The following is a 7,043-nucleotide window of genomic DNA, read 5'->3' as shown; positions in this document are numbered from 1 at the left end:
GACATAATTAGACGGAGGCTTGATGATGTCAATTCTCAACTAGGAGGTGTTGTTCTTGCTGAGGATGACCCAAGGCACATCTCTGGTACAATTCGCCTGAGCTAACCTCCATCAGCTTCTTTTACAGCTTCTTGCAAGCCATCAGAGCAGGATGGGACCAAGCTCTACTTTGTAATGAGTCTAATCTATTAGTCTTCCTTGCATCAGCAAGTGATATCATTTTTTTTTGGTGGGGGGGGGGGGTGGGAATGGAGTTGTTGCACAGCTTGTTGCAAGCCATCAGAGCAGGATGGGGCCTAGTTCTACTTTATAATAAGTCAAATCTATAAATCTTCCTCGCTTCAGCAAGTAATATTATTTTGGGGTGGGGGGGGGGGCGGGAGGTTGGAGTGATTGAAACCTGCATGTCTCCTACAACTTTGCAGTAATTTAAAAAGAAGTAGGGGTGGGGGGGGGCTTCTTTTCTCAAAATCATTAGTCATGCGCAGCCAATTGATCTAAAACATAATGCATGTACTAGTTTGGAGTCAGGTTTGGACTCGAAGAACTATTCCTTGTTTTAAATTTTTGTTGTTGTAAAGATCAGCAGACGTATTCTTAGCACATTCATCACTAAAAAAGGAGCACTTAATTGAACTTGTTATGTGTATTGAAGCTTATTAATGTCCATGTTTCAGAATAAATTAGCACATTAAATTGGAAGATTTTGCAGATTGAATTAAGAACAGCAGTGAAAGAAACTGTGTGTTTATTCAAAGCCCTGAACGGTAAAGTCAAAGAACACAGACAAATAGAGAAAACCATGATTATGTCTTTCACAAAAAGAAAATGTAATATTAATAACATGTCTACAATCTTAGATGATAGTGTAAACAAGTCTATATTTGTCAAGTAATACAACTGATCAAGAAATACAGAACTGAATACAAGTGAATGATAAAGTCAAGGAAATAGAGACTATCTTTGACCCAAGATAACTTTGACCTATGGAAAACAATAGCAATCAAATACTCTCCAAGGGCTACTTATTAAAATGTAACAGTTAACCAACTTCTCTTCTTGAGATATGGCATTAGCACTAATGGCCGTAAGCATAACAACGGGATTATCTACCCACCGAGTGTTATCAACATTTGCCATGAAACCAACTTTCACTTCTCGGGATATAAACTATTGTCCTCAAAATGACCTTCATGATTAACAAAATGTATTACCTATTCACCATGGGCCACCTATATAGCAAGTTTGAAGTTCAACCAACTTTCACTTCTTGATATTGTTTAGGTTTCAAGAGTTGAACATTTGTTGACCTAAATGACCTTTTACCTCCATGAAAAACAATTGGGTTCATCTACTTACCAAGTGCTATCTACATAGCAAGTTGGATGTCCAACCAACTAACACTTCTTGAGATACTGTTTTAACACAGATTTCAAATGTTGACCTCAAATGACCTTTGAACTCGATGAAAAACAATAAGGATCAATAAGGAACAATAAAGACTACATATACCAAGTTTGAATTCAAGCAACTTTTACTTCTTGAGATGTTGTGTGTACATATATCAAAAAAGAGTGCCGGATGGGTTGCAAGCAACCAACCATTGCCTAAGAAGAAAAGTGAAGAAAAAAAAAAAAGAGTCATTTATTTTGTTTAAGTTACAATATCATTGCTTTTCATGATAGACAGCACTGATTGATTGTCGCTTTGAGTGTTTAATATACATGTGATATAAGAAGATAGACATAACATATATTGTTTGAACACTACACCAAGTACTACAAAGTGCTCTGTTTTTCAAAACTTGATTTCAGACAAACTGTATTTTGCTTCCAAAAAGGATTAGCTAATATAACCCTTTGATAATTGATGTCACTGTAAAATAACTATTTTCAGTATGACAATCTAGCCAGCTACTTATGTTGCTAGTATTTTTTAATTGAGCAAGCCATTGTGCTATTACACTGAGTTTAATGTTTAAAGAATTACCAGCTGTTACTCTGCACCAATCCCACAATTATGCATATAGAAACGTACCCTTATATTTCCCATTCGCTCCTGTTGGCGTTCTTCTACCTGCCTCCTAGTTGCAGCTGCTGTTAGCCGGGTTGTCCCTTTGTCTGGTGTTACCTGAGCTAACCTCTCCGTCCTCTACTTCTGCCAGCCCTCCATGGTGTTTCCTCACCAGATGGTTGCTAAGAAGGTAGCAAAAGGTTACAAATTATAAACGTGTCTTTGGATCAGCTGCTAAAATGTATTGCTCTCATTTACTGGTGACATATGACTACATGCTATATATCACTTTCATGGAATGGTTGTACACTTTACTATAACATTTATAGAACAGCAGACATTGCATGTTGCCCTAGGTTTCAGTTTCTAGACCTGTTAGTTCCTCCCCTGAAAATGTTAGTTTCCTCTCCTAAAAACGTTACTTTCCTCCCCAACATCAAGGTAGTAAAGTATCGCATTCAGGTTAGGAAACTAATATGCTTGTTGAATGAAACTTAAAATAAAAAGGTTACTTACTACACTCACACATAATCATAAAAATCGCCTAAATCATCAATTGCAATTACTACAGTTTTGCAAAGCACTTGCTACAGAGCAGTTACCTAAATCTCCACATGGCCTAGCCAGTATGCCTTATTGCATTCCCTTATGAGAAACGTTACTTTCCTCTCCTGAAAAACGTTATTTTCTCCCATGTTGTTAGAGGAGGAAGCTAACGTTTTTCAAGGGAGGAAACTAACGGATCCGGAAACTAACGGCCTCCATTGCGCTACACTCATGGATACATTGCTTTTAGTGCACAATTCACAGCGTGTACATAACGTTATTCAGGCCTAACCACACACTAATGGGTCTGATTGTACTACAGAAACTAGCCTATCACGGTAACACCGAGTAGAGTGATACAATATCGTTCTAGAGAATGTTACGTACCGATCGAGTTCTTGCTGGTTCAATCACTTTCTCTCTTATGTATCCATGCTACAAAGCAGGTTTTATTTTCACGGAGCGGCGAATTTTCTTGGGTTTTTAGGGCATCGTATGCAATGAGATATGCCGTAACTGTCCCTTCGCGCAATACGTACATCTCCTCAGCTGATTTTTGTTTACTGTTTACCTTGCTATTCAAAGTACCTTTTCCGTTATACATATTCACAAGGTTCATTTAGTGGGAGGAGTCTATCGAAGTCAAAGATTCAAAATACGAAAACCAGAAAATGTAATATTTTTTCACTTTTCGGGAATAGTTTGAGTTGAAACTTTTACAGTTAGCTTAGTTTACGTCATTGGTATAGTATCCTAGTATTGGAAAATTTCGAGAATCAACGCAAATTGCTGCTTTAAAGGCAAAGCACATTAAACGGCGATCAAATACGATTTTAGAAATTTGCTTCATTATAATTATACTGTCTCAATTCACGAGAATCATGGATGATATAATTGAGTCTGTGGACAGGGCGTAGCGAAGGTTTTTTTGTTGGGGGGGGGGGCAGTGGAGAATTTGATTTGCCGACGGATCTGGAAGTGGTGACTGAAATGGGGGAGGGGTCTAAGGGGAGGGGGTGTCCCCCTCCCCTTTGGCAATTTTTTAGTTTTGAAACGTCCTTAGATGCAATCTCGTGCATATTTTAAGTCAAATTTGATTTGTCGACGGATCTGGAAGTGGTGACTGAAATGGGGGAGGGGTCTAAGGGGAGGGGGTCTACCCCTCCCCTTTGGAAATTTTTTAGTTTTGAAACGTCCTTAGATGCAATCTCGTGCATATTTTAAGTCAAATTTGATTTGTCGACGGATCTGGAAGTGGTGACTGAAATGGGGGAGGGGTCTAAGGGGAGGGGGTTACCCCTCCCCTTTGGAAATTTTTTAGTTTTGAACGTCCTTAGATGCAATCTGGTGCATATTTTAAGTCAAATTTGGCACGGAAGAAGCTCCCGTTCTCCTTTTCTCTATTCAGCTTTCCTTCTTTCTTCCCCTTCCGCTCTCTTCACCTTTTCTCCTTTTGCCGACAGACCCAAAATTTGCCGACAGCGACCAAATTATTGGGGGGGTGTGACACCCCCAACACCCCCCCGCTCGCTACGCCCCTGTCTGTGGAGCTCGAAAACACCGAGCAAGTGCAGGAAAATTTCCGCAAAGAAAGGGTAGGTCTACCCTAAACATAGGCGTAGGAGGCGGGGGTGCTGGGGGGGGGGGGGGCTGCAGCCCCCAATCTTATTTTTGGTGAAAAATCGGGCAATATGCTGAGAATTTTTCGGGCACCTACTGAAAGAAGAATAATTTGCAATGTGTTTTTCTATGATGCTAAATGCTAAATAAATGATGGTTGCTACTTAAGTCAAAATTTGATGCAACTTTTTATGTATACTTTACAATTACAATGCGGGTTTTTCGGACGCTTGCGCGGGTTTGGGTGTTAGAATGCAGGTCCAACCCGCGAATTGCGGGGTCAGTTGAGAGCTCTGTAGTAAGTGTGGAGAAACTGAAAAAGCAGTGCTCTGAAGGTGTTTTATACTACTGCACATAGAGTGCTATTGCTACTGCTAGCTTAGCCTAAGGCTAGGCTCAAACTCAGAGACCCATATCTCTCGTGCAAAAAATAATGGCCCAGGTCACTTAATTCTCTATTAAGGTCCATTGGTGACAACTGTGCCATATTCATCAATCACGTACACTGACCAGTATAATAGGCAGTTAGGCATATTTCTATTTTTTTTTTTTTTAATTCCAAAGTAACCTAGCCTATGCATTTGCCTATATCACATCACATCAGATTCAATGTTGTTGGTCATTGGCCATTTCATCGCTCAAATAAAACTATAGTCCATCAAATGCCCAAAAGGTCCTAATTGGTATAAATGCCTCTGCAGTTGTAACATAAACAAGAACAATTGACGACATGCAGATTGCTATACTAGAAGTAGTAGTACATACTTACTTGTTAGTAAAGTAAACTCTGTACTGTACGTAGGCATTGCCTTAGGCCTGAAAGTTATATGTAGCATATCTGCCATTTTCCTTATTGGTAAAGCCCGTTTTAACAAACTCCTCTATTCGTTTTTCTGTAGTATCTTGGGAATCCATTTCTTATATCTAGTAGTACTAGTAGTATATTGTTTTATTTTAAAAATCCCGCGTAGGCTAAGTAAGGCAGACCTATACACATACTTAAGCTAGGCTATCCCTAACATTACATGTATTATTATTTCGACGAAAGTATATGACTACGTACGTTGCGACTAACCTTCGTACCAGGGAGCAAAATAATAGCGACCCCGTGTATTCATCCAATATAAGCACCGCCCCATATATGAATATTAATACGCGTATTCAAACGACAAAAATGGATATTCATACGCCACTTTTTTGTAACTTCCGCTTTTTCATCATCATCTCAAGTTTTCAGTACATGATCGTATATGTTTTGATGTGCATCTTAGTTTTTTAGTACATCATCGTATATGTTTTGATGTACATCTTAGTTTTTTAGTACATCATCGTATATGTTTAGTACATGATCGTAAGTTTTTAGTACATGAACGTATAAAATTAGATCATCATAAACATCATCATATGTTGTGGTCCTTTTCGCGTTCCATACGTTTTACCTTCGACAATGAATCAACAAAAACAGGTTACTTAAAACATAATCTGCTACTGTTGTACCGTCCACCCCGAGTAAGAGTTTTACAGACGGTGCTACAATCCTTTTACCGTTATGTAGGCGAGCAGTGCACTGTTCTACGGACATCTCCGGGAGTCAATAAGGTTACCATAAATGCGACGGGAGAAGCAGATGTTCGTTTATTACTTTAGTTATAGTAGTCTTCTTGTCTAAAATAAAACTTACTTTTGTTCTGTCTTTTAGTGAGTGAGGACGGATGTGGGGGACAGGGGAAGGGATCGTATGTGTGCCCAGATTGACTCGCTTCTTTCTGTTGCGTCTACTCATTCCTGCTAAACGTTTCCGGCGTTCCCTATCCGTGTTCCAACTTTCCCGCTGGAAACGATAGACACCAGACGAGGCTTTTGAGTACAGTACTTGCCTCAATGTATTTCTTCTGATTGATTTATCAGTTGAAGCAAATCCATTGTAGTACAGCGCCCTCGACTTCAGATGGTATCGTTCCCCTCCCGATACGTTTTTTAAATACGAATTTTCGAACGAAAGTTAGAATCAGACATGGAGAAATCAATGTATATATATGATGTCATTAATAAAGGTATAGATTATGTCTACTTCAATAAATGACTGTTCAAGTGAAACAGTGTTCTGCTTGCTTTCTCTAAATATAGCCGTACCGAATATCGAATAGGCCTATATAAAAACGTACGATATTAGACAAACTCCACATGAAGAGCTAGTTGAACTCTTCCTTCTTTCATGACACCGACTCAAAATTCTGAAGAAGGGAATATCAATAAACAAAACAAACAAACAAACTAGTCTAGTATTTACACTTGTGGTGTGATCTACACATCTTACTGTTATATAAATAATTGAATAGCTGACTTGGACAACATCTCTTTTGATTATCCTCTACATTAGCAAGGGAGTAGCGTGAGCATCACAAGAACTTACTAGGAAAACGAAACGGAAATGCTCTGAACATTCTTACACTCTCCCTTTCGTCCCCTCCCCCTTCGACCCAGTGGTACTCCAATAAACTTTCACTGCTTGCTCAATCTTGATTGCAATCTCCCTCGGTAACTAGTTTTTCTAAATTTTCCCCTTCCCACAAACTGCTAGTGATTGTCTATTACTTGACTTTGTCTTAAGCTTTAACCAATGAAGTAGTATTGCGTGCCATAACGGTGAACAAATACTTCATAATCATTCCGTGTGGGTGCAGTACTAACTTATATAGTCTTCAGACCAAAAGAAAAAGAAGATTCCAGAATTTCCTTGAGCAGTTAATAACTCCCGACAAAATCCAAATGTGAACCGCATTCATGAGTTACGCGTGCCGTGGGCGGGGCTATCCTAATATAACAGCCAATCACAGACATCTACACTCATACTTAAACGACCC

At 39.1% G+C, this 7,043-nt stretch overlaps 1 long non-coding RNA gene across 1 annotated transcript; it reads right to left on the bottom strand.

Moving 5' to 3' along the window:
- Positions 1-859: 859 nt before the first annotated feature.
- Positions 860-3,245, bottom strand: LOC139958970 (uncharacterized). The gene is made up of 3 exons (XR_011789916.1): positions 2,947-3,245; positions 2,038-2,195; positions 860-1,607 (listed from the first exon to the last, which is right to left on the bottom strand). It is a non-coding gene; the product is annotated as an uncharacterized lncRNA (long non-coding RNA).
- Between the last annotated feature and the right edge of the window lie 3,798 nt (positions 3,246-7,043).

This window comes from Apostichopus japonicus, chromosome 18, assembly GCF_037975245.1.
Source record: "Apostichopus japonicus isolate 1M-3 chromosome 18, ASM3797524v1, whole genome shotgun sequence".
Lineage (NCBI taxonomy): Eukaryota > Metazoa > Echinodermata > Holothuroidea > Aspidochirotida > Stichopodidae > Apostichopus > Apostichopus japonicus.
This window is presented reverse-complemented; position numbering and strand designations above follow the sequence as displayed.